The sequence below is a fragment of the Leopardus geoffroyi genome, chromosome A3 (genome assembly GCF_018350155.1).
Source record: "Leopardus geoffroyi isolate Oge1 chromosome A3, O.geoffroyi_Oge1_pat1.0, whole genome shotgun sequence".
Taxonomy (NCBI): Eukaryota; Metazoa; Chordata; class Mammalia; order Carnivora; family Felidae; genus Leopardus; species Leopardus geoffroyi.
The window spans coordinates 55,602,900-55,630,802 of NC_059336.1; the positions used below are offsets into that span (position 1 = coordinate 55,602,900).

Genomic DNA, 27,903 nt, shown 5'->3' on the forward strand with positions numbered 1-27,903 from the left:
TGAATTCAGTTAAAATAAATACAGGGGCACCTGGCTGGCTCAGCCCGTAGAGCATGTGCGTCTTGATTTCGGGGTCATGAGTTGCAGCCCCACGTTAGGTGTGGAGCCTGTTTAAAAAACAAACTAAGTACAAGCCAGTAGTTTTAAACATAAAGTTGCAAGAGGGTTTTGTAAGCAACGTGTTGTCAATTTCACACACGCTGGGAAATGCTGGTTCAGACTTCAGAGGTGTGGGCATCTTGTCGACCTGTGTAGTTTAGGGGTGTGGCTGAGGTTGTTGTAAAAGGGGTCTCCCCAGAGACACTGTGCACTGCCATTTCTGGGGCTTGTAGGGGTTGTTGCCGTGGTGGGGCTTCTGGAAGCTTCTCAGGGCCCTGGCCTTTGGAATTTCTACTCCTGGTTTGGAGACAGTGAAGAAGGAAATGGGCACATTTTCATTTATAAAACTTCTCAGACTATTAAAGCTACCTGTTTTTTTCTCAAGCAAGTGAGGGCTGTATTTAAGAACCATCGTTTCCTTCAAGTATTAATTTTTCTGAGTGAGATTTTGCCTCTTAAAGAGCAATATCCTGACTCCTTTTGAAATAGCTATTCACAGGCAAGTTCTTTCAGGAAGGAAATGATACAGTTCCCAGACTTGCAGATGTCAATGCAGTTATTATTGGGGTGTTCTTTCTAAGGTTTTGTGTTTCCCCAGCCTTGCTGAGATGTACCTGACATCTAACGTTGTGTAAATTCAGGTGTCCGGGGCCTGGATTAGACCACTTACATATTGCACATTTCTAATTTTTTAACCGTTGTCTTCAGAAATAGGACATTGTTGTTTATCTTTTTTTTTTTTTTTTTTTTTTTTGGACAGATGAGTGATATCAGGGCCTGAGATAGACCAAATTAAGGATATTGTGAGATGCTAATTTGTTGGTGATTTTTTTTTTTTTTTTTGCATATCTAAGAAATCTAACAAGAAAAGAAGTCCAAGTTTCAGCTTCTGCACATCAGGAAATGGTTAGTGTGGCCCAGTCTCGCCTTACAGACCTGCTGGGGAGGAAAACCTTCCTTTCTCTTCCCTTCCCCCCATCTCTTTCCATCTCTTACCCCAAAGGATTCTCCGGGGGAACCGGGGTACGCTTGACTGCCCCTGGAGAATGGCCGCCCTCTGTACAGCTGCTCCCGGGAATCAGCCTTGGAACAGGGCTCTCCTGGGGGCAGGAGGAGGGAAGCGGGGTCAAACATAGCTGGATTTCCTATGGCCAGGCTTCCTTGCATGCTCTTTCTTCCTCTGCTCCAAAAAAAAAAAAAAAAAAAAAAAAAAAAAAGCCCCTGGAAGAGGCCTGGGGAGTCAGATCAAATGTACTGGCCCAGAGCCAAAGCTTGACTTGTCCCAGCCTGAGTCTCCGACCAGGGACTCCACGTTCTCAAGTCTTCATTTCTGTCCCGTTGAAACTGATAGGGAAGGTTAATGAGATTAACATGGCCAAACACTGTAGGCTTCTGAGAAGGAGCCAGATACGTGTCGGCCGCTGTGGAAAATACTGGCGGGGCCATTCTTCTTGGGGACATTTTACTGGACTCTCCTCTAGTAAAACCTGATTGTTTTTATCAGACAATTCAAAAGTAGCGTGTATTCAGGGCTAGTCACACCAGTGGCTACTCAGTAAATGCCTGCTGGGTCCACGCATGAGTGAGTGCCTTATTTTATTGTATTTCGCTTCTGACCTTTTCACCAACTTGGCCCATCCCTGGCCACCTTTCCAAATATACAGTGATTAATATTTTCTAGGATAGGTCCTTTTATTCAGAAGAGCCATTGGGTCTGTGATGAAATGTGGTAAAACGAAGAAAGAGTCAAGGACAAACCCCAAACCCTGTATGGGGCAGAAAGAGGAACTCTGTCTGTGGTTTGGGATTTTCTGAATAAAATGTTTCCGAGAAAGGTGGAGAAGATGGAAATGTTTGTGTGTGTGTGTGTGTGTGTGTGTGTGTGTGTGTGTGTGTGTATGAGTATTTTTAAACACGAACTAGAAGCGAAAGGCGGAGAAGGAGGAAGAAATTTTGGTAAATCTATAAAGTCCCCACAATTTATGAGAGTTTAAAAGGCAATTTCTTTTTAAGGGGCAAATTCCTAATTTCCCACATAAAAGTATGGGAATTGAATGGTAAATCCTTCTGTGGCGACAAGACCCCTGAAAAGAGGTATGAAAAAGAGTTACTGTTCCTTTTCCATTCATGTGTCTTGAAAGCCCGTGGATGTGAAACTGCCCTGCCAACACACAGCCCGGGGTTTCAAAGCTGCCCGGATGACTTTTCAGAAATGATCTATTGTGACGCTTTGTTTTGTCCGGGTTGCCCTCGTTTTGTTCTGCTTGGGCTGTATCACTCTTCTGCCGCTGCCATGAATCCACCCTGTCTGCTCCTCCCCATTCAGAGGTATTTTTACCCCCTGCCCCGCAAGGGGAGTCCGGGGACAAGTGGCTGAAAGGCTCAGCATTGCTGCTGTGGAGAGAGGGACCGAGGCCGAGAGGCCAGGGGTGGGGGCGGGGAAGGAGCAGGTGGGTGGGGTGCTGGGTGCAGAGACTCACCTGGGTGGTTAGGGTGTCGGGGAAGAAAAAGGACAGGGAGCTGGGTGGGGGAGGGGGAGGGAGGGGAGCGCGCAACGCAACGTGCACGGGCTTTATCCTCTGCCTGCCGGGGAGGCTGAGCACCTTGGAAAAAACCTTTCCTTACTTACACTCGAGCTGAAGGGCTGAGCTGCTTGGGTGCGGCACAGGCGCCAGGAATGGGGGCCCCCCCGCACAGCCTGCGAATGAAACCCCGCCCTTAATTTTCAGTTTTGAATCGGTTCACTTACCTGCAGTTACATACATGAGCTCCCTGGAGCTCGGGTGTGGTCGGACTGGACTAAAATGACAAACGATACAATGGTTTGTAAAGCAGACCATTACATCTGAAATTTGGTGTTTGGGGAGTGACTCAGATGTGGTTGCCATCCTCTTGGAAATAGCATTGGTTTTCAATTATCTTCTAAATAGGGAAGATGCTTCTTTTTTACATCCCTGTCCTACACATCACTCGCTTTTTTAAGGAGATTTTTTTAAAGTTTATTTTTATTTATTTTGAGGGGGGTGGGCAGAGGGAGAGGGTGAGAGAGAATCCCAAGCAGTCCCTGCGCTTTCTGCTCTGAGTGACCGCTGCGAGATCACGACCTGAGCTGAGATCAAGAGTCTGACGCTTAATGGACTGAACCACCTAGGTGCCCCGCATCACTTACTTTTTAAAAAAATTTTTTTTCCCAAGGTTTATGTTTGAGAGACAAAGGGAGACAGAGCACGAGCAGGGAGGGGCAGAGAGAGAGGGAGACACAGAATCCAAAGCAGGCTCCAGGCTCTGAGCTGTCAGCACAGAGCCGGACGTGGGGCTCGAACCCATGAACTGTGAGATCACGACCTGAGCCAAAGTCCGGGCGTTTCACTGACTGAGCCACCCAGCCCCCGCACCCGCATCACTTACTTTTAAGTGCAAGAGGGCTGCTCAAAAGTCCCAAAGGGTCCCGTGATAGGCTGGGTTATAAATTAGTAACAAACATCCGCCGAATACCACAGTAGCTTACCACATTAGTTTTGTTGATCTCGGTACACATCCAGCAGGGGGCAGCAGGGAGCTCTGGTCATCACGGCTGTTCAGGCATGTGGTGCAATAGAGGGTCAGTCTCTGCTTGTGCATCCATGATCTCCGTGGACAGAAGAAGGTACCTCTCAAGGCTCTCACACCGGCAATTAAACGTCTGACCCAGACGGTGCTTTCCCTGACAACGAAGTCCAATGGCTGCACCCTGTTGCTGGGGCCAGGAGGCTCCCTCGCTGGGGTGCAGGAGAAGGTGGAGAACCAGCCATCTGCTGGAACACGTTCTTAGGAATTAGCAGAGGGCTGCATAGAAAGAAAGAAAGAAAGAAAGAAAGAAAGAAAGAAAGAAAGAAAGAAAAACAAAGAAGGACAGCAAGCCATTTTCAAAACTTTAACCGAATGGCAAAAAACCGAATGGCACATGTTTTGACCACAACATGATTAGCCCTAGCCTCTGCTGTCCTTTGAGCTGTGTGACCTCAGGCAGATTACCTAGCTTACCAGGCCTCCCTCCATTCCATCACTGATAAAGTGAATCGGTGGGTTTGATCACTGGTTCTCCAACCTGAGTGAGCTTTAGATCACCAGGGTCTTATTAAAGCATTCGTTATGGGACCTCACCCCCCCACCATCTCTGATTCAGCCGGCCTGGGGGTGGGCCCGGGACTTCGCATTACTAACAAGTTGCCCGGCGATGTTGATGCTTCTGGTCCAAGGATCACATTCTGAGCTGGTCTCCAGGTGAACTGTAGAGTCTGATGCAGCTGAGAAATTTAATCGTTCCTATAGGGAACGGGGTAGAATTAGTCGAGGAGTTGCCTAAGAGCTGCAGTAAAGCTTTCATGTTGAAATTTGACCGGAAAAGGATTCACCGGAGCGTCACCAACCCCTAACCTTTTGTGAGAGCACATTTGCATGTTGGGTTGACACATAGAGCTTAAAGACACATCTCAATTACAAGATGTGGTCCAGACAGCTGCCCTTGTGGGGACAGAGGCGGCCACTCAACTCTGAGCAATTACTTAAAATTAGACTTGTCAAATTTGTTTAGGGTGACCAGGCAAGTACATACATTGACCTAATGTCACTCTTCCTAGGGAGACGTTGTAATGATTTTGTATATCAGTCAAACTATTCAAATACTAACGCCGCCTTCATGCCGTAATCAACATTCTGGTCAGATGTCATCTTTAGAAGCCCTTGGGGATTTGCATCGCTTAATTATTCTTCAATACCCAAACCAAGCATTCTTTAATTGGTGTAAATTGAACGGTGTTCCAGTGCAAACAAGGAGAGGGCACACTGATCAATGATTCCGTGCATGTCTATTGGAAAGCCATTGCCATTAGATCAAATCACAAACCTCAACTCCATTTGCTTCAGAGGAAGCACTAGCTCATGGAACCAGCAAATACTATTTCTACTTACGTGGTCACGATTGACACGCACGGGGTCTGTTGTGAATCCGAAAGGTCTCACCTTTCGGGGAAAGGGTTAAAAAATCCATCCCAGAGGTACTTTCTGTTCCAATGTCAAAAACTGCCTTTTGCTGAGAATTCAACTAGAAACAAAGTGTTTCTATCCTCCTATCATTTGGTGTCTGTCTCTTTCTTTCTCTTTCTCTTTCTCTTTCTCAATTGGACATGATATGAAATTTTTGTTAATTTGTCAAGCCATTCTCTCCCGTGATAAACTTTTTGTTGTTGTTGGTTCTCCTGAGAGTGTGTGATTCACCCCATCCTACATCGGGCTGTGGCCGGGTAACCGGAAACAGGTGTTCCCTTCTACTTTTAATATGACTGAAAAAAACCTCGAGGAACTGTACATAAGAAGCCCAGGAAAAATCCTCATAAATGTGTCAGGGCCACTTTTCATTCTTGTCCCTTTGTATCAACTCTCTCGAATCATTCTTTATTGCTGGGGTGGGAAGAAAAGGAAGCCACAGGACCGTCACACGCCCCTGGCTCAGATCTGCCAGTCTCCCGCTCCCTCAGCTCAGAAAACCGCGCTGATACTCGAAGTGTGGTGTCCACGTGAGTTCGTTTCTAGTCTATGTTTTTAGTCTAGTTTTTGACAAAATGCGCTGGTTCTTAGGCGGGGAGTCTTTCAGGTTGATTTAAGTTTGACTTTCAGAGCAGTCCAGGGTTGGATGCTTCCAATGGAGTAGGGGTGGGGTGGGGGAGTAGAGAGGTGTCAGCTTCCTTGACGATCTTTGTTCAATTGCTTAGATATAAAGAGAGACTTCTGGTGGGTAAGCTTGTTGGGGTAGCGTGTCTCCATGTCGGGTGCTGTCATTTACATGCATCCTGACAGAGAGTATATGGCTTCGTTTCTAGCAATCTAGCCAGAAGTTTTGAGGACCTCGGTGCAGGCGTTATGAGGGTGACCTAGAGTCCGGGGCTTCACCGATCGAGCCCTGCTGGAAGCATGCAGACAGAGTGACATCTGATGGCCATCTTCCTGTGCCTTGGTAGGTGTCACGGACCAGAACATCACCCTTAAAATAAAAGCGCATCTGTGCCGGGAAGCCAGAGGAGATCAGCGTTTCTTTATTTGGATCAGTGTTGAGAGCGAAAGAGCAGACTTGAAAATGGGCGGCGGGGGCGCCTCGGTGGCGCAGTCGGTTAAGCGTCCGACTTCAGCCAGGTCACGATCTCGCGGTCCGTGAGTTCGAGCCCCGCATCGGGCTCTGGGCTGATGGCTCAGAGCCTGGAGCCTGTTTCTGATTCTGTGTCTCCCTCTCTCTCTGCTCCTCCCCCGTTCATGCTCTGTCTCTCTCTGTCCCCCAAAAAATAAATAATGAAAAAAAAATTAAAAAAAATGGGCGGCGGAAGCCATCTACCCCCCAACTGTTTTGAGGGACCCCTCGGAATCTGCCGTGATGTGGTTCCCCACCCTCCCTGTGTCATTTTTACCACCCTTCCTCCTACAGACACAGTTGCCTGGCTTTCTGCAGCCCTGAGACTGTCAAATATGACCTGAGAGCAAAGTTCCGGTCCTGGCGGCTCCTTTAGAAGACGTGTGACCTTTCTGGGTTTCGATTTCATCACCTGCAGAAAGAGGGGGTCGGACTAGGTGGACTCTAACATCCGTTGGGGATATAACAGCTGAAGAGCTATTTTCTCCGGTACCAACGCCCGTGGAAGCCAAGGGAAAGGAGCCCATGCTGCTTTTCTTTGGAGTCCTTGGTCTGGGCTCTCATGCATGGACATGGCCATCAGGTGGCCTGGAATCACATTTACAATGGAGACTCTGGTTCAGTAAGTCCGAGGTGGGGGCTGAGACATTTGCTTTTCTGACAGCTGTCAGATGAGGTAGCAACTTGGAACAATAAGGCCTCGGGCAGTAGGCTAAGTGGAACGCCGGGGTTAGTGTGGTTTCCTCAGCGCTGGGTGTCTACACAGCCCGAGTGCATTGTTGTTCGGTGTTTGAACAAATTCATGCCGGGAATGGGGGGGGGGGAGCATTGGAGAGCAGGGTAAGCCATGGACAGCTGATCCTGTGCTCAGGTCTCGTCGTCACCATCTCCCATATTACTTCATTTTTGTCTTTTTTTTTCTTTTTAAAGATTTTTTTGTTGTTGTTGTTTTTAAGCAGTCTCTCCATCCAGCGCGGGGGTCGAACTCACAACCCTGAGATCAAGAGTCGCACGCTCTACACTGAGCCAGCCAGGAAGCGGGAGGGAGGCAGAGACTTAGGGCAGGCACGGGGTGGGAAGAAGCAGGTATCTCTGCTTCACGTCTGGCTCCCGATTCATCATTTGGAGACCATAGCTCTCAAGCACATACTCTTTCATGCTTTCTTTCCTCCCCCTGTTGGTTTCTCTGTCATGTCCATTTCAACCACAGCCAATTATTTAGAGGGAGTGCAGGGTTCTGCGCAGCGTGACTGTGGCTCAAAACATCACCGTTTTGTGGGGGGAGCGCTGGGCTGGGAGGCAAAACATATGGGTGATATTCTGGCTGGCCCACTGACTAGGGCAGTGAATGACGATCCATCAAATGCTCTGAGCTCTGAAGTAGGAAGGACCCTTCCAGCCTAACTGTTCACAGGACATAATGTTTGTGAAGGTCATACTCCACATGTAGGTTAATGTGAGTTTGAGTTTTTACTCTGCTGTCCCAGGGATAGTCCTCTCTGGGGGCCAGAGATCCTGCCCCAGGCTTCTCTTGCCACCCTGGGCTCTCTTGGGTATGAACTTAGAGAAGCAAGTTCTCTCCCGCTTCCCTCTCTGTCTCCCTCCCTGCCTCCCTCCCTCTCTTTCTGCTTTTTTTTTTTTTTTTTTTTTAAGTTTATTGATTTATTTTGAGAGAGAGAGAGGTCATGAGCGGGGGAGGGACAGAGAGAAAGAAGAAAGAGAATCCCAAGCGGGCTCTGCACTGTCAGTGCAGAGCCTGATGCGGGGCTCGATCTCACGGACCGTGAGATCATGACCTGAGCCGAAGTCGGATGCTTAACTGACTGAGCCACCCAGGCGCCCTGGAGATGTTTGTTTTTTGCATGTAATCTATTCTGAGCACACACATTCCCCAAACTTTACTGATAAGAATCAACTTGGGCTCTTGAGAAGCTCCACCATTTCCAGGCAGTTTCCCCGAGTCAGCAGGTCCCGGAGTGGGCAGGGGGCAGTGAGAATCAATCCTCCTGTCCTGTTCTCCTTTTCTCTGTCTTTTCAAAGACTTCCAATTGGTTCTTATTTTCAGAGAGGTTTAGGAAAGAGTGTTTGGTGCAAGGTTCCTGGTGTGGCTGCATTTTGGGTCACCTGGGAAAAGTCCCCATGTCTGGGTGACACTCCAGATCAGGAAGGCTGGGGATAGGACCCTGTATCAGTAATGTTTAATATCCCCCCAGGGCATTCCCAGGTGAAGTCTGGGTTCAGAAGCTCTGGCTCCATTTCTGACTGACTCACATAGCCCAAGGAAGAAGTCGGGGGAGCCCATCACCTCGTTTGTAGGCCAGTGATTCCCTAACGTGACCACACATTAGAACCGTGCAGGCATCTTTTGAAACTCCTGATGCCTAGGTCACACTTTATACCAATCAAGTCAGAACGTCTGGGGGTGGGAGCCTGGCATCAGGATGTTTTAAAGATCCTGGGTGATCCCCCTGGGCAGCAGAGCCCAGATTCTATGTGGATACAAGTTTTGGTGATGAACCATGTGGCCCAGGCCTTCAGCTTTGCTGCTACTGAGGATAGGCTGCCTTTCCCCCGTGGTCTTGAAGCGCCCCCAAATCTGCTGGGGAGTTCTGTCCCATCTTCACAGGGACTTCCTAGCAGCAGACCCCGTTAGCACCAAGCAGGAGGAGCCTCTGCCTAAGCGTGTAGCATTTCTTCCTCTCCTGTAGACAACCACCTGCTGACCTAGGAGAGGGACTTTTCTTAGTATACAGTGTGCTGCTGAATTAGGGTGAAATTCACATGACGTGGTAAGTTTTCATGGGCACAGCCACTTTAGTTGATTTACCTACTATCTATGCCTGCTTTGGCATTCTAACGCCGTGAGTGTGTCATGACAGAACCAAAAGCCTGCAAGGACTAAAACACTCACGATATTTTGGGGACTCTTTGTCATAACCCCGTGTATGGAAATTCTGAAGTTTCAACATAGTTTATTATTATTTTTTTCATGACATAACTTATAAGCTCAGCTAGATGAACGCATAGGATGGAAAAGCTATGAAAATTTGGAAACAGAAGAGTAGTGAGGGGCCACTTGCCCTTCCCCTAGTGAGGGAGATAGTACATATGTCATGGAGCCGTATTTACTAAAGGATGTGGTGCGGGTGCAGAAATAAGCAGGTCAATGGAAAAGACCAGAAGTTGAGATCGAGGTGGCGTTTCAGGCCGCTCAGGAGGAGAGAGAGATTCGTCCGTAGAAGGCGTTAGACACATTTCATTGAGACTGGTCGTGTAGAAATCAGGAAGCTGGGGGGCGCCTGGGTGGCTCCGTCGGTTGAGCGTCCGACTTCGGCTCAGGTCACGATCTCACCGCTTGTGAGTTCGAGACCCGCGTCGGGTTCTGTGCTGACAGCTCAGAGCCTGGAGCCTGCTTCGAATTCTGTGTCTCCCTCTCTCTCAGCCTCACCCCCACTCGTACTCGGTGTCTCTCTCTCTCTCTCTCTCTCTCTCTCTCTCAAAAATAAACATTAAAAAAAGAAATCATGAAGCTGGATCTCCTTCTACTCCTTTGAAATACATTCCAGAGGAATAAAATATTTAAATGTATAGAAAAAATAGAAAAGTATCAGAAAAAAACACATTGGTGCCTGCCTTAGTAAGTGTGTAGTAGAAAGCTTCTTCTAAGCTTAACAGAAAAGAGGCAATAGAAAGCAAAAAATTGATTAACTTGGCTAAAATGTAAAATTTTTATACTAGAAAAGTAATGCAAGAAAAGCTTTAAAGATAGAGCGGAATTAACCTCAGAAAAGTACTTTTTGTTATAGACAAATGGTTAATATCTCTAAGCATAAAAAAGTGAATGAGAAGCTGAAAAGGACAAAATAAATAAGGGGGAAATATACAAACTAGTAATAATGTAGTGAATGCAAATGGCCAGTGAGCATGATACTGTTCACCTTTGCAAATGATTAATGTCAATGCAACGTTAGTTTAAATAAGATATCTTTTTTGTTGTTGTTTCTTTCATTGACGAAGATGAAAAAAAATCAAGATTCCACCGTGATGGTAAGGGTGTGGGGGAAAAAGGCTTTGCAATACATTCTTGGGTTCAGTATTTTTGGAGGGAAGCTGATGGTACAGATCACATTTATAGATGCAAATACCTTTTGTAAATACTGTCATCAACCTGACATCTTGGGCATTTAGTTTATAGAAAACCAACATAAAGATGTTCCTTGTGGACCCCATGAGTAAAAATTAGCGCCGTAAACAACAGAAATAAAAAAAAAAAAAGATGGTCCCCGCTGCAGTGAAGAGCTGGAAACCGTCTCAGGTCTCATCAGCAGGCTTTAATTTTATTTATTTTATTAAAAATTTTTAAAGATTTTTATATTAATTCCACTCAGTTAACATATCGTGTAATATTAGCTTCAGGTGCACAATATAGTGATTCAACACTTCCATACATCACCCTGTGCTTATCAAGTAGGTTTTTTTAGCTCATTTTATGGAAGTTGACACGCAAAATCTGTGCATATTTAATGTATACAACTTGGTGAGTTTGAGGATAAATGTAGACCCATGAGACCATCACTGACAGGATCATAGCCACAGCCACCACCTCCCAAAGTTTCTTCCTGCATTATTACCACTACTATTTTATTTTTTTTGTGGTAAGATCACTTAGCACGATATCTACCCTCTTAGCAAGTTTTCAGTGTATAATAGCCAAATTCTGGAAAGAGCCTACATGTCCATCAACTGATGAATGGATAAAGAAATTGCGCTTTATATATACAATGGAATACTACTTGGCAATGAGAAAGAATGAAATCCCGCCGTTTGCAGCAACGTGGATGGAACTGGAGGGTATTATGCTAAGTGAAACGAGTCAGGCAGAGAAAGACAGATACCATATGTTTTCACTCATGTGGATCTTGAGGAGCTTAACAGAAGACCATGGGGGAAGGGAAGGGGTAAAAAAAAGTTACAAACAGAGAGGGAGGGAGGCAAACCATAAGAGACTCTTAAATACAGAGAGCAAACTGAGGGTTGATGGGGGGTGGGAGGGAGGGGAGGGTAGGTGATGGGCATTGAGGAGGGCACGTGTTGGGATGAGCACTGGGTGTTGTATGAAAGCCAATTTGACAACAAATTATGTATAAAAAAAAGAATTGTTAGCTATAGGTACTGTGTTATACAGTAGATCTCCAGAACTTATGTATCTTGCGAAACTGAAACTTTGCCCGCTTAACCGTCACCTCCCCATTCCCCGCCCCCCCCCCCGCACCCCTCCCCCAGTAGGACTTGATAAAATAAGTTGTGATGTATCCATATGATGGTTTTCCAAGGAGCCATTGCAAGAGAGGTAGAGTTTTCAACATTGATATAGATTCTAAGTGCTTTGTTTTTTTTAAGCAAGCTTGTAATTATGTTTGTTTTCCTCTTTTATTAACAAACCCATCTTCTAGCTCCATGAAGGTGCACGATAAGTCACCTCACTGCCAGCCTTGTACAAATGATGGCTGTTCCGTGCCTTTACAAGTTGTGCTTATTTATTTTTACCAGAGATATTACATCTAACATAGAAGACCTGAAACATATAACTCCATGTTTTCGAACCATAGACTTAAGTTTGTGTGTGTGTGTGTGTGTTCACACCTGTGTGTGCACAGACACGTATGTTTGTACGCAGGTACATGTGTGCATGCATGTCTTTGTGCCTATGAGTGTCCAGTCCTTGGATAGCCTGTCGCCTAGCTGAGGATGCTACCACACCCCAGCTACCTGGAGAAGTTCTGTTCCTTTTGAAGACAGATTTCGGGCATTAATAAACCAAGTAAAAACACCAGCTGTCTCTCTGAGGATCGAACCTTTCTACCTGTAGGACTCTTTTATCTGCTGAGTGGAGCAGCATGGGATGTGCAAGCCAAGGGAAAGCACAGATGAGTCTGATAAAATTTGCCATTTGGCATGAAGATCCGTAATCGTCACTCAGTCCTTTGAAAATTCTTGCCTTCCTTTTTGAGTTCTTCTGGGGTCTTGGCCACCTCTTCCGGTCCTTTGGAATTCCACCTGGTGACTATGGCCCTGCCTGCCCACCTCACTCTCCATTTTGTCTCCCTGCTCCTTCCATCCAGTTGGTCTGGTGTAAAAGGCAACGGTATTTCCAGCTGCGTGGGGTTCTCGGTCCTACTTACAGACACAGGGGAGGTTGCTTGAGAGCAGTGACCGCCAATCTTTCCAGTTGCTCATCCTCATCACTAAAATATTTTGAGCATAAACTTCTAATACATGCCTATTGATTGATTGATTGATTGTGCACCTCTACTATCGTCCTCATAGATTGTATACACTACAAAATATACATAAGAGTGAAAATTCAAAATGATGCCATTAATAAAGTATAGACGTTCTGATATTTTCTTGCCATGTCCCGTGACCAGTAGACCCGAGGGGGAAATGGCTTTGCAAGTCTAACTTTAGGGGCCTCAAGGGCACTGCAAACTCTTGGCCTCTCATCCAGGGCGAGGCTTCCTTCTCTAGTGATCTGCCTGGTCTAAGCTGCCCACTGGGCTGCTGCAGAGCACAGGACACAAGGTGCTGTTGCAAGTGACTTGAACGATTTTGTCTCTCGGAGTTTCTTTCATGCTCTGCTCCCGCCCACCCCCCCACCCCCCTTGCAGGTTTTCCCCTGCTCTTTAAGCCACACTGTATTCTCTTTCGTGTGCTCAGTTTCTCGGTTAACTCGTACTTGGCCAACCCACTCCTAAGCCAAGCAGGCAATTCCAGCCCTGCCCTCCTCTGCCTCGTGGGCAGAGCCCCTATTTGGAAGTACCCTGCTTTCTCAGCCTTCTCGAACTGGGACTTGTTTACCTCCATCTGTACCAACGCTGGCTTGATGTTGCCATGGGTGAATGGTCTTACAGAACTGGTCCAAGGTCTTGAGGAGTTTGAAAAGCAAGGATGCAGAGACGTACAACATGGGCTGGACCTGTGTGACAGAACGGAGCCAACTGATGGGTGCCTCTGAGATGCAAGTCCCATGGGAGCAGAGAGTTTTCCTGAAAGTCCTCTCTCCTTAGCAGCTAGAGCAGTGCCCGGCACAGAGGAAAGCCTCGTTGAGTGAATAAATGATACACATTTTATCCTGGAGTGGTACCAATCAGGAAAGCTCTTCCATTGGTTGCTTCAGTTTGGGGTCTGAAAAAACAGCTCAATTCGCACGCAGGTTGTTCTTCTTCCAGACTCGGAAAAGGGATGCAGGGAAGCCAAGGTTCAGCTTTTGGGTGTAATCGAGTAGGCAACTAGACTATTGGGTAAGAAAGGCTTTAATGTCATTTCCAGCAGTTTCTGTATCCAGCTGTGCTAGTCCCCATTGAGACTCCTTGCTTCCTCTGAGACTTGATTTCATCATTATGCTTTTTTCCCTCGTATCTCTGGACACATTTTTTCCCTGCTGACTTGTGCCGCTCTGCCTCAAAAATCTCTTAGCTCCCCGCTTATTCTGCCCCCCACCCCCTGTCACAGATGAACTTTTGCTTTGGGCTTCCTTTCTATTGCACCCCCCTCCTCCTTCTAAAGGAATTAAAACTTAAGTAAGGTTTTTAAAGTTTATTTTTATTTATTTTGAGAGAGATAGAGAGCAAACCGGGGAGGGGCAGAGAGAAAATGGGAGACAGAATCTTAAGCAGGCTCCACGCTGTCAGCGCAGAGCCCGATATGGGGTTCAAACTCACCACTGCGAGATCATGACCTGCGCAGAAATCAAGAGTCGGACACTTACCTAACTGAGCTACCCAGGCACCCCAAGTACACCCCAAGCACCCCGAGCTACCCAGGCACCCCAAGTACTTTTTATTGTGGTGGAAAACGTAACGTGAAATTTACCATCTTAACCATTTTTAATCATATATCTCGGTAGCTTTAAGTATATTTACATCGTTGTGAAACAGATTTCCAGAACTTGCAAATCTGAAACTCTATACCCATGAAATGATAACTCCACTTTTTCCCCTTACCCAATCCTTGGTAACTGCCATTTTGATTTCTGGGTCCATGAATTTGATTATTTTAGGTACCTCATGTAAGTGGAATCATACAGTATCTGTATTTTTGTGACTGGCTTATTTCACTTAGAGTCGTGTCCTCAGGTTTATCTCTGTTGTAGCCTGTGACAGGATTTTCTCCTTTTTTAAGGTTGAATAATAATACTTCATTGTATGTACAAATGATATTTCCTTTATTCATCCATCTTTCAAATTTTTTTTTTTCAACGTTTATTTATTTTTGGGACAGAGAGAGACAGAGCATGAACGGAGGAGGGGCAGAGAGAGAGGGAGACACAGAATCGGAAACAGGCTCCAGGCTCTGAGCCATCAGCCCAGAGCCTGACGCGGGGCTCGAACTCACGGACCGCGAGATCGTGACCTGGCTGAAGTCGGACGCTTAACCGACTGCGTCACCCAGGCGCCCCTATTCATCCATCTTTCAATAGACATTTGGGTTTCTTCCACCTCTTGGCTATTGTGAATAATGGTGCCGTGAACACGCGTGTGCATGTATTTCTTTGAGACCCTGTTTACAGCCTTTCGAATTTATACCTAGAAGTGGGATTGATTGTTAGATCATATGGTAGTTCTATTTTTAATTTTTCGAGGAACTTCCATGTTGTTTTCTTCTATCATGTCTGGACCATTTTACAGTCCCACCAAGAGCACAAGAGTGTTCTTTGCTAACATTTGTTATTTTCTCTTTTTTGGATAGTAGCCTGCCTGATGGGTGTGAGGTGATATCTCATCGTATTTTTAATTTTTTGTGGCACCTCCATACTGTTCTCCACAGTGATCGCTCTGTTCTACAATCCCACTAAGAGTGCACAAGGGTTCCAATTTCTCCACATCCTCACCAATCCTTGCTATTTTCTGTATTTGTTTTTCTTTTGATTGTGTTGTTTTGTCTTGATAGTAGCCATCCTAAGGGGCATGAGGTGATCTCCCATTGTGGTTTTGATTCACATTACTCTGATGATTTGTGGTGTTGAGCACCTTTTCATATGCTTATAGGCCATTTGCTTGTCTTCTTTGGAGAAATGCTTATTCAAGTCCTTTGTTCACTTTTTATTTGGGTTATTTATTTTTTTAATTTTTAAAACAATTGAAAAGAGTTTTTATTTAAAATCCAGTTAGTTAACTTACAGTGCAATATTAATTTCAGATGTACAGTAGAGTTGTAGGAGTTCTTTACGTATTTCACCTATTAACCCCTTATCAGATATATGATTAATGAATATTTTTTTCTATTTTGTAGATTTCCTTTTCACTCTGTCGATTGTTTCCTTTTTTTTTTTTTAATTTTTTTTTTTCAACGTTTATTTATTTTTGGGACAGAGAGAGACAGAGCATGAACGGGGGAGGGGCAGAGAGAGAGGGAGACACAGAATCGGAAACAGGCTCCAGGCTCTGAGCCATCAGCCCAGAGCCCGACGCGGGGCTCGAACTCACGGACCGCGAGATCGTGACCTGGCTGAAGTCAGACGCTTAACCGACTGCGCCACCCAGGCGCCCCGCGATTGTTTCCTTTAATGTGCAGAAGTTTTAAAGTTTGATGTAGTTCCAGTGTTTAACGTAGTCCCAATTGTCTATTTTTGTTTTTGTTACGTGTGTTTTTAGAGCCATGCCAAGAAATCATTGCCAAATTCCATGTCGTAAAGTTTATCCTCTATGTTTTCTTCTGGTAGGTTTATGGTTTGAGGTCTTAAATTGAGGTCTGCAATCCGTCTTGAGCTAATTTTTGTATATGCTGTAAAACAAGGGTCTGACTTCGTAATTTTGCATATGGATATTTAGTTTTCTCATCACAATTTATTGAAGAAAATGTTTTCTGCACTGAGTGATCTTGGCACCCTTGTCGAAAATCATTTGACTGTATACACAGAGTTTATTTCTGGGCTTTTTATTCCATTCCATTTGTCTATATGTCTGTCTTTATGCCAGTATCACACTATTACTGTAGCTTTGTAATCGTTTGTAATAGCTTTTGTAATAGTTATGAAATTAGGAAGTCTCAACCCACCAGCTCTGTTCTTTTTCAAAATGGTTTTGGCTATTGGAGATCCATTAAGTTTCCATCTGGATTTTAGGATTTCAAAACATTTTTTTACATAATGCCTTTGGGATTAGGTAGGAATTGGGTTGAATTGGTAGGTTGTTTTGGATAATATTGACCTCTTACCAATGTTATCCTCCAATTCATGAACATGGGATGTTTTTCCATTTTTTTTGTGTGTCCTTAATTTCTTTCAGGAATGTTTTGTAGTTTTCAGTGTACGAGTCTCTCACCTCTTTGGTTGGTCTAATTTCTAAGTATTTTATTCTTTCTGATGCTATTATAAAGGGGGTTGTCTTCTTAATTTCCTTTTTGGTTCTTCATTGTTAGTGTATAGAAACACGGCTGATTTTTGCGTGTTGATTTTGTATCCCACCACTTTGCTGAATTTGTTCATCAGCTCTAACAGTCTGTGTGTGTGTGTGTGTGTGTGTGTGTGTGTGTGTGTGTATGCAGTCTTTAAGGTTTTCTACATATGAGATCATATCATCTGTGAACAGAGATAATTTTACTGTTCCCTTTCTAATTTATATGCTTTTAATTTTTTTCTTGTCTGATTGCTCTGGCCGGCACTTCCAGTACTATGTGAATAGAAGTGGTAAGATGGGGTATCCTTCTCTTGTTCTTGATTTTAGATGAAATGCTTTCAGTCTTTAACCATTGAGAGATGTGAGCTTTTCACAGGCAGTCTTGACTGTGTTGAGGCAGTTTCCTTCTTTCCTACTTTATTTAATTTTTTGATCGTGAAAGGGTGTTGATTTTGTTTTCAAATGCTTTCTCTGCATCAATTGATGATATCATGTAATTTTTGTCCTTTATTTTGTTAATGTGGTGTATTTATGCCCTTCTTAACATAGTTCTAGATCCTGTTAAATATCTCTTCTCAATCTTCAGCTCTCTGACAATACTCCAAATCTTCAGTAACACTGTGGGCAAAGATTTTTGTCAATGTTACATGTTGTGATACAGTAATTTTAAACACATATTTGATTCCTTTAGCACTCACTATTCTGAGTTTTGTTTAAGAGAACGTGACTCTGTTCGGAAATGATCACCCAGCCCTCTATTTACAAAATTTCTCTCTGATTTTTCTTTGGATTCTTCACTACCTTTAATCTCTTCTCAGTTCCTTAAGTAACCTCCTATGTATCCCCTCAAAATATCATTCTGAAATCTTTTCCTTTTTTGTGAAACTGCTCAGTATGGTGACTCATCACTGAGATAATATTAAAACAGTAGTAACTGGAACTTGACATTCCCCTGGATGCCAACACTACCTTCTCATTTTGGGTATTTTCTGAGTCTATGCAACTTAAATGCAGGTGTTAAGTACATCTCTGGTGGCTGGTGCAAAAGAAAACAAACAAACAAGCAAACAATAAAACAAAAGGATAATAAATGGACCTAGGAGATATTTTGTAAGATAGGAATTTTATTTTTAAAATCAGACTATACTTTCAAACTTAAGGTCACTTTATCCATGCTTTATTTATAGATGTAATCCGTTCCGTTCAGAAAGACATGCCTAAAGAATTAGGTCATACATGGAGGAAGAAGAGCGTGGAACATAATATAAGAACATGAATCAGGAGAACTGTCTTGTCCTCACTGATATTTGTGATCCCCAAGCTCTGTGTGTGTGTGTGTGTGTGTGTGTGTGTTGGGGGGGGGGCGTGTGCATATGTGCTTTTTGTTTGTTTGTGTGCTTTGAGAGGCTGGAAGTAGGTAGAGATGAGGGTAAAACAGAAGGGGAGTAGCACAAGCTCATTCCCAAAATGCTGTCTTATAATTATTTTCTAAATACTGTTATAATCACACTTACCTGCTAGTAGATCAGTGATACTGATGAAAATGGCATATCTAAACGGGACAGTTTACATCAAGTTTTCTATCGGAGGCCCATGAAAGCCAGCTCAAAAATTTTTCCTCACTTCAGCTAGGACATTTTTTAATTAGGTAATTGGCAGTTGGGTCTTAATTCACCTTTTTGAGAGTTTTGTTTTTTGTTTTTAAAGATCAAAAGCTTTTCCTCTCTCATTGGTGTCAAAGAAATAGGTGGCTGCCTAACCTTGTTATTTTATGGGTAAAATAGTTCAGTCTTTATACCAGTATTATAAAATTCTGGTGTCAATAATTCAGTTATAGGGCCTACATAGAATTTCCTATGAGAAACACATACAGACATCCCAGTCAGCTTGCAGTAGATGATTTATCATTGCCTACAGCACTAGAAACTCTTCATCCCTTGAAACCTGGGCTGGAAAACTGAAACAGGCAGGGAACCCCAAATTCCTGTCTTTCCTGAAATTGCCAAGCAAGTGGGAATCGCCTGAGTTCTCTGAGGTGTTAGGTTGAACTCCTTCTAATCTCCTGTGTGAACTCGGGTTTTCTGCCCCTCCGATGGGGTTGCCGCAAGAATGATGCTCTTTGTCATGGGGTGATTGTACTCATTGAATGCAGCCGAGCTACAGGAGTGTTGAATTTACCTTCAAAACCTTGGCTTTGTGGCTTCCCCAAACCCCAAACAAGAATTCTTCGGGAAGAGCTCCTTCAAGAATTTTTGCTTGGCTGGTCCAACTCCCAGGGGCTGGTCTGCGGCGGGATAATCTCTTGTAAGGGTGTTAGGTTCTGTCTTATTTCCTGGTACATCCAAGCTCTTTGCTGGGAACAGATTTTGTGTGGGTACAGCCACGGTGATCACCTCCAAGAAACGGATGGGGTTTAACAGTGGTAGGGAAAAGGACAAAGTAAAGTCCTAATTTTGTCCTACTACAAGTGCCAGTATCTGAAGAATTATCATAATATGGATTTAAAAGATTATTTTGACAACAAATAACACAAGTATGTTGGGTCCCCTTGTTACTGAAAACCACTGGGCTGTGTTGCTCAGAAAGAGAAAGGGGAGAGTCTTGGCCCACAGAAAGGACCCCCCAAGAGCTCGTCAGGCTCTTGCCCAATTTTTGTTCACTCAGCACCGTCCTTTCAGAATTTCTGTTGACTTAGGGAAGTGGGGGTAATTAGCTCCCTGCTGCTTCAGGAACTCTCTGTCCACGTGTTCTCTGACCATCGCAATTTGGAACAGAGTATAAGCCTGAGAAAAAAGGCTTGATCAATCATTGGTCAATTAACCCAATTCAGGAACCGGTTAAGTGGCCTGGCAGGGTGGCAAGTGACGTCCAGGCATCTCCCACAGTGGGTGCGACCTTCTCTCTCCTCTCCCTTTCCCTGACAGCTGGGCTTCCAGAATGCAGATGTGGGGCCACCTTTTTGACACACAGTGGTAATTTTGGCTAGAAGGAGAACATCTGGGGAGCTTCCTGTAGCAATCTCGGGAGGCTGAACGAGATAATCAGGCTTAGCAAATTGGGTTGACTAGACAATGAAATATTTATTGTGATTCCTCCTTTTTTTTTTTTTTTTTTTTTTTTTTTAAGTTCAAAAATCCTTGTCATCCCTGGGCTGAAGTCTGTATACATGACAGGAATTCACAATTAGATTAGAAGTGGCCTGCTACCACTTACTGATGACCTCAACCTACGCAGGCAGAAGGCAAGTGATTGTGCCTGCATACGGGCTCCGTTTAATGGGTTTTCCCCTAATAAAACAGAAAAGTCCATGAAACAAAAGAAAGCAATTCAGAAAACCAGCCTGTGTGATAGTCTTTCACTAGTTTTTGGTGCATGAAATATTTTCTTATATGGGTAAAAAGAGAGGCAAACAACTTTAACTTTGTTGTAAGATAGACTTTTTACATGAATAAGGTTTAGTCTTGAAGATATTTATTTTGGGGGCACCTGGGTGGCTCCGTCGGTTGAGCGTCTGACTTCAGCTCAGGCCATGATCTCACTGTCCATGGGTTTGAGCCCCGCATCGGGCTCTGTGCTGACAGCTCAGAGCCTGGAGCCTGCTTTGGATTCTGTGTCTCCCTCTCTCTGTGTCCTTCCCCTCCTCATGCTTTCTCTCTCTCTCTCTCTCTCTCTCTCTCTCTCTCTCAGAAATAAATATAACATTTTCTTAAAAAAAGATATTCATTTTTAAGTTTACCTTGAATGTGTACCAAAAGCATTGTGGGATTACTAGGTGATTCAGACCAAAGTGCTGATTTCCCTTTAAACATTTAGATAATGGAAGAAAAATGTAGCTACATCTGCTTTGTGTGGTTAGTGACCAACTACTCTTTTTGAGTTAGTTGATTAGGTCTTGGCTGCATCCTTGAGCCACGTCGCATAACAGTGCAGAAGCCTTACAGATTTGTCATCAAAGAGGGCTCAGCTTTCTGCCCAGGGTGGACGACTCACACTAATTAGTAATTTGGCACCTAAAAGTTTCAATCAATCAGCAATCAACACTGATTGCAGAGAAAGCTGAAGGTTCCTCATCTGGGCGTAAGATGACATCTGCTTGGGGCCTCCCTTCCTGTCTCGCCCCAGTCCCTGCCACTTCCCAGGGGATCCCATGTTCCCGGGAAATCTTGGCGTTCCCCAAGCTGTCCAGATCGCTTCTTCCTCCGTGACTCGTTGACACCTGCCGTGTACTCCTAACTTTGCCCTTTGGGCAACCTCCTGCCTATCTTCTCTTGGAAAGCCCCTGTTTCCATCCTTGCTTCCTCCTCGATACATTTCTGAGCAATCCACCTTCCTACCATATTGTACGCTGAGAAAGGCATCTCTCCTTTGGGGTCCCGTGTCCTCCTCTTCGTGGTTCCAAAATATCACTTTTTCTTCTTACAACACCCCCCAGATATTTATTTAGTGAGGGCCTCCCCTGCGGTAGGCATTCAGGTAGATTACACGCGAGACACGTAAAAAATGATGGTCTGTACCACAGGTTTTTATTTCTATTAAATTGTATGGCATATGATCTTGAGCAAACATTTATAGTCAATATTTGATAAAAAGTCCGATTCAATCAGGTAAATAAAGCATTAGAAAAAATAATTTCATTCCTTTGCTAAACTAAATCCATTAAGACCCTAACACAAGGTAGAACTGAGGACAAAGACTCTTTAAAACAAAACAAAAGAAAACAGTGAGACCCATTGCACATTTGCATTTTCAAATTAATTGCTGCCCTAATTATTTGTCAGTAGAAGCATAAATTAAGCAAATATAACTTACAGTAAGCTTTTGGACACCCACAGGATTCTCCCCTCAAGAGTAGATTGTCATAAGGGTTCCCTGTGACGGTTTATTTTTGCTGTCTTTCCACGATGGAGAAAAGAGAGAAGATTGGAAATGGGGCTGTGTGGAAATGAAACCGGGACTCCAGGTGAAGAGACAGACACAGGTAGGTCATTTTAATTTGCCCCTGTAAGGTGTGAGAAGGTAACAAGCGAGAAAGAATGTTGGGGCCAAAGATACGCTTTGGAAACCTTACTGAAACCAACATGAAACCAAAAGGTGAAAAATGCAGTTAAGCGTGGCGTTGTCATTCATCGTGCCTTGCATAAATAGGATTGATTGGCTTGAGTATCTGCTCCATCTGCTTTCCCTTACACCATGTCAGTGGAGCTATAGGCATCTAGCACAGCTGGAATATTTTTTCTCCCACACAATCAGGCATACATTGTTGGTGATCTCTCTGAAAAGCTTATGAAACAACACAATGATGTTGAATAACAAACAGCTCCAAATCTCGGCGACTTCCGTCAACCGCCATTTTTGCCCACGCTTCCAGGGCTGTGGGTCATCTGTGGCTTGGCTGGACTAGGCTGGGTTCGGGTAGGCAGCTCCCCTCCGCTGTGCTCTGCAGGTGCACGGGCCAGTCGCGACGATTGTTCCATGCTTCAGGTCCAATTCAGTTCTGTCTCACCGGACTCTCCTTCTGTAAGGGTCATCCGGAAATTATCCGGCTCCTGATCTTTTCAAGGTAGAAGGGGAAGCTCTCAGGGGAGTGAGCGTAAACATGGCAGTGCCTTGCCACCTAGACTCCAAACTGGCTTATGGTCGTGTCTGCCCACCTTTCATTGGCCAAAGGAAGTCCCACTGTCAAGCTCCACGTCGGTGCGATAAAGTAAATTCTTCCCATGGAGGTCAGTGTGTGCGTGCGTGTGCATGTGTGTGTGTGTGGGGTGGGGGCAGGGAAAGGAACATATGCCGAACAATAGTTTAATCTACTATATCTCTCCGTATTTAAGGGAAGACCTTCCTTGTCTGATTTGGGCCTTCACACGTGAATTATTTAAAGTTTGCCTTTCCCTGCCAGCCCCCCCCCCCCCCATGAGTTTGTTAATTAAAAATATGTTAGATTAGCCAGAAAGACCTCTCAGAAAGATAACAATATGGAAGATTCAGAAAGAGATGTGAATGAACCTCCAGCAACAGTGGCCGGATGTGACCCAAGTGAGTCTTGCCCTGCTGTTTGAAGAAGGGGGTCCGTTGGATATTGGTGTGCAGGTCTCATTTGGCTTCGAGACCATGCACTGAGCTGCCTGGTATAGACCAGACAGGCAGAGATTCTGCCTCAGCAGATGTGTGCGTGACTTCACTGCTCTGATTACAGCATCACCTCTCCCCTGTCACCAACTGGCAACCCACAGCAAAGGATGTTTTTCTGATCATTTTGCACTCATTAAATGCAGCTGTCACAACAGTGGATGCGAGGATGCATGCAAAACTTTTCTGCCACGTCAAAATAAAGCTGAAAAGCTTTTTTAAAAAAGAGCTGAAACCTTTGAAGCCTATTCTCAAGGAATATTGGAAATATTGCCTTTTGTCGGTGACAAATGAAAGTGTTCTGTCGCAACACAAATTAAATCTTGGGCCAGGCTAAAGAAGCACCAGCCATCAAAATTTTGCAGCAGAAAGCATTTGGCCAACCACTGGGGTTCCGTTGTATTACTCCTGGGTCCGAATGCCCTGGAGGGCATTCCCATTGGAGTGGCTGATCCCTGCTGATGGTTTTAATGGGGCACGGTAGTTCCCTGATTCTTGAAGAGATGCTAGCAGAATGAAATAATTGGGTGCCTACTACATACCCTATTAGAGAAGACAAGTGGATTCTGGGCCTGTAACGCAAACCTGCTGATTAGACTCTCAGAATGGAGGTGAGGGCCTTCCTTGACTTTGGCTCACTCATCGGAAGCCATTTCGCCAGCACACGGGACCCGCAAAACGACTCCACACTCAGTAATGTGCTTCTTGACGTAGCATCTCCTAAACTTTCCTGGTGTTTACTAAGCTCCCTCCTCTCTTTTGATCATTGCAGCGACCACCCTGTCCCTGCCGTGGCACTGTCTGCCCACAGATCTCCACTAGACTGGGATTTTGAGAGTAAGGACTGGATTTATCATCATATGTGTGGCCCTAATGGTGTAATGCAGGGTTGGCACCCCCCCCCCCCCCCCGGATGGTGAAAGGCAGGAGAGAGGAAAGAACGGAGGAAGGCAGTCAGTAGCATCAGACAGATTCAAGGAGTGGGGAGGCACATCTTGCAGCCAGATGTTGTTGGTGCCCATCAGGCCACAGAGATACAGATGTTTTTGCCTCGTCTCCTCCCCCCACTAGGTGTACCTCACAGGTCCCTGGGCCCGTGGGCGGTAATTATTGATTAAATAATCAGAGAAAGCACTTATCCCTGGGATGAGCGTATCAGTCACGGTCCAGTCAGGAGAATCTGCCTCGCTCGATAAGTTTTCCTTTGGACAGAGCCTAGAGGGGGCAAGAGAATGTGTCCCAGCCTCACAGCCATAACGCAGGGAAAGAAGAGCGGGGGCTCGGTGACAGGCACGGCGAGGGCCAAGAGGCTGGGCTGTCTGGGGGGGGGGGGTCCAGATCACTCTTCCATCACAAGATGTGACTCACTTCGGTGACCCAGAGCCTGCCGCACCGGCTGTGGGCTCTGATGACTACAGGCGCCTCCCTCGCCATCTTGTGATAGGGGATGATGCCACGGGAGACTTCAAGGACCGGAACCCAAGGCACTGAGATGCCGTCTTCTGCATGAGGCCACATCAGTGAGCAAATCCAAAGACCAGAGAGAAGTGCCGGGTGTACAGGAACTGTGGGTGCGAACCTAGAATTCTCTGGTGGATTGGTTGCTGTCCCGGTACGGACCCGAGATCTGAAATAAGACGTAGAGGCAGAGGATGAGCAAGGGACGAGCCCGGAGTGTGCTTCGCTGGCTTGGATGAGCCCGCGAGGGAACAGGAGCCCGTGGGCCACACCACGCCCTGCCTCCTCCGGGAGAGTGGAGAACTCACTGCCTGGTTGCTTTGCCTCTGCACAAGTATATTTCGACCAGGTTTTCTTCCTAATTTGAATGTTTTGGATCCAGTGGATAAACAGTGATCAAGAAATCCGGACTCTCTGGTTGCGTGTCTGCGGCGTGCAAGCGACCGCTGGCTACAGAGTAACTCCTTCCCTTCCTTCTGTGACTCACCTTGAACGTCCCCTCCGCAGAAGCCGTCCTTAAACACCCAGTTCGACGTTGCACTTCTCCATCATTTCCTACCTTAGGCCCTCGTTGTTTCCCCTGCCCAACGCGGATTAGAATTTATAATTAGTCCGCGTACCTGTTTAGCTGTTTGTCTGCCTCCTCGAGGAGGGCAAGGCCGGCATCTAGATCGTGACGCCCCGTCGCTGGCACGTCTTGGAAATGACAGATGAGCATGACTAAGTAAATGCGCAGAACGTGTAGTATGAAACTAAATACGATCCACTCCTTTTTCTCAAAGGCTTCGCGATATCGGGAGGAGACACAGACCCAGAGAAGTAACAAAACGAGGCCTCGCAAGACCGTCCCTTTTTACAGAGACACGGCAATGAACTCTGATAGAAAGCGCTGCCGGTGATCTTGGCAGTGGTGTAAGGTCTTAGGCTGAGGAGCGGGAGCGGAGCAGAGTGGGTTTGTGGTAGGAACGCGACCGGCATCCCCTGGCTCCCGACCGATGCGCTTTGCGCTCACGGTGGATTTTGGCCTCCGGTCAGCGTGTGTGTGCGCGTGTGCGTGTCTGTGGCCTCAGCCTGAATCATCAGGTACTTTTGGTGTCATGGAGGGTCCAGCCTGTTCAAGGGGACTTGCCCTAGATACCTTCTGGTTTGTCTCATTGTACTTCCATCGCTGTCTCCCCTGTCCCTCCTCTGGGGTGGTCCAGGTGTCTCTGTCATCCTCAGGGGGTGCCCATAACTTACACCCATTCCGTGGGCGGCAGACAATATTTAATCATATCATCCAGGCATCTCTTAACGGTGCTTCTCTGCACCTTTCATTTTAATGAGAAAGCGCTCACCATTCGGTATCAATGGAGACAGTTTTGAGTGTTTCCTGAGAACTCTTGGGGGTAATTCAGAGGCCTCTGGGGTGTGGCGGAACCAAGGCTGGATCTCAGAGGGTTAACAATGCCCCCCTGGAAGGCGACCCCAGACACCGGCAGCTTATGTGGAGGGACCGGCCCGACCCCAGCCCTGAGAATTAGGGAGGGCAACCACCTAGGGTCGGGGGAGTGGGAGGGGGACCACCCGGAACTCGGGGAGGCTTTAGAATTTATATTTTCATTAATGAATGCTTCAGAAAGTGTACTGTCCCTAATTCCCTTCCTTGAAAGATGGAAACTTTAATGTGCAGTTAATTAAATGTTGTGTTGATTTGCAAGCCCTGAGCTCTCAGAGGCCTCCGGGAGGTGGAGGCAAGTTTAGAAATCAAACAACGGGAGGACTGGCTGTCCCCGATCTGACCACAGAGCGAGTGGCACTGTTTGCTCCAGACGCCCGGGAGGCGTGCGAGGCGCCCCTGTGGCCAGGACCTGCGTTCTGGGCCCCGTGGTTCCCCGCACGGTCTGTTTACCGTGGAGAGGAGCAGACCAGGGCCGTGTTGCCTTCAGGGGCATTATTATTTTTTTTTCTTTCCTTTTTTTTTTTTTTTTTTCCTGGTGTGCCAGCACTTCTTTGTGCTGAGAGGAGCTGTGTCATACTGGAATTCTTTTCACAACAAACTAAAGAACCCAGCTGTGGCGCTGGATACGTCCCCGGAAGCCGCAGGGTTCTGCATGCAGTCGTTGATGGCGAGAGCGGTTCCGCTGCTAAGGTGGGCTCCGTGTACATTACAGTGCCAGCCGGCCCGTGTGGGAGGGGGACATCCGAGTGGAACTTGGCCCTCGGAGGAAACCCAGGGCCTGATGGATATCCAGGTACGGAGCAGGGAAGGGCCACGGGGCTCACCGTCCCTCACTGCCACTGATAGGCGGGGAGATGTGATCAAGAAATTCACTAGCCTGGTTTCGCAAGAGGAAGTCTGGTCTGCTCCAAACAGCGAGCACCTGTTAACAGTGACAACCTTATCATCCATTTGGCCCTGGCTAAAGGCACGACTTATGCAATTACCAAATGACATCTTGCAGGGTTATCTGCCACCAGAGCCCGCTTTCCTAGACACCACGCCTGGCAAGAACAAAGCGCCGATACCTGATTAAGATACACTTGCGTCTCACTCTGGCATCCGCAGTCCTGACTTGTAACTCTTCTGTGCGGTCATCTTGTTGAGGATGCCCCGGAAAGCTGGCAAAGTTTCCAGGATTGACTCTGGAAAGGGTTGGCGGTGCTACTATATTCTTATTATGAATAAAAATTTTAAACCCGAGCTGATAAACATATTTTTTTTCACACTGAATTCATCAGGAATACATTAACATTTTCTAAAAGGTAAAGGCAGAAAAAAAAATGAAAGAATTAAAAGGAGAACAACATTAGGATGTATTTGGCCATTAGGATCCCCGTTTCCATCAGCTCCTGTTTACGAGCCAGAACTTCACCCCATATAACTAACACTTGGGGAATTAGCCTATGGAATAATTATCACTCCTGATGAACAGAGTAAGAACTTGTTCCCGTGTGTGTGCAGAGCCATTCATCCTAAGGAGGAAATCTGGAGTGAAAGCTCACAGCATATTTTACATAGGTCCTGTAAAAGGATCCAGGCAAAACAGGCTTTGCAACATTAGTTATGATCATATATGGAAAAAGCAGTTACTTTCTGTGGTGACATATGGCTGAGTTGGTACGATGCCCAGGAATCTCAGTGTCCCCCCCCGCCCCGCCGCCCCAAGAAGGGTGAGCCCCGGCCTCATCCTCGGCCCCGTTGTCATCGGGACCAACAGCACAGGCAGCCTGTGGAGACGTCGCCGGTGAAGAAAAACCACATCCAGTTGCACCACGACCAAAGCTGCTGTTGGGCTCTGGCGGTTGGCAGGTGCCACCGTCCCCGTCTGTGAAAGTGATTCTTCCTAAATCAGGGAAATTGTGAATGGAGCCCAGGCCCATCTGCTTAAAATTCAGGCAGGGGGACCTCCCACAGTAAACAACGATGGCCAAGAACAATGGTAAGAAACACACCGACGCTTTTATTGTAATGGCGACTCTATCCTTCAGCGATGGGAATGTACACTCTTTCTGCTGTTTATTCTATAAGCAGCGTGGTTCCTTCCAAAACGTCTAACATGGCCCGGCAAAGAAATTGAGTTCTGTTATAGGGGAGACGGAGAAATATGACCCCCTGAGAGCATGGTGTTCGTTCACCCGCTCCCTCACCGATGTGCCCATTACCTGATTTCAGTTAAGCCT

The 27,903-nt window shown here is 45.9% G+C and overlaps 1 long non-coding RNA gene across 3 annotated transcripts in view; it reads left to right on the forward strand.

The window, feature by feature from the left end:
• Positions 1–27,903, forward strand: part of LOC123580617 — a 107,907-nt gene that overhangs the window by 63,899 nt on the left and 16,105 nt on the right. For all 3 annotated transcript variants that reach the window (XR_006703397.1, XR_006703394.1, XR_006703396.1), the window contains exon 7: positions 21,489–21,634. This is a non-coding gene — a long non-coding RNA (uncharacterized LOC123580617). The remainder of the gene's footprint in view (positions 1–21,488; positions 21,635–27,903) is intronic.